Below are 384 nucleotides of genomic sequence, written 5' to 3'. Positions count from 1 at the left end.
AGCGACGTCAACACTGTCGCCTGCTGAGGAGCGGGACCCAACGCTGGTCGCTGCTGAGCGCCGCCGTCTCTGGAAAAGCAGGAAGAAAGTGTATGCTTCGAACCCATACCTAGCTATATTATAAAACTATACGCGTGAATCTACTAATAATAACAATAATAATAACAACAATAATAATGTAATATAACATTTACCAACATTCATATTGTATATTATGAGGAAAAGGCCTATCTAAAATAACCTCAAAATAGCCATATACAAAATACAGTTGAGAGTTCAAGATAAACTCTACCAAGTTCACGAATTTTGTAGCAAACGGTAATATCTTTCTGATAGGTTACGGCGAATTTTGATTCCATTTACCAGACTTTTGTCACGCAAATC

Source organism: Salvelinus sp. IW2-2015, unplaced genomic scaffold (genome assembly GCF_002910315.2).
Source record: "Salvelinus sp. IW2-2015 unplaced genomic scaffold, ASM291031v2 Un_scaffold2249, whole genome shotgun sequence".
NCBI classification, from domain to species: Eukaryota; Metazoa; Chordata; class Actinopteri; order Salmoniformes; family Salmonidae; genus Salvelinus; species Salvelinus sp. IW2-2015.
The sequence above is the reverse complement of the archived record's forward strand: the minus strand, read 5'-3'. Positions refer to the sequence as shown.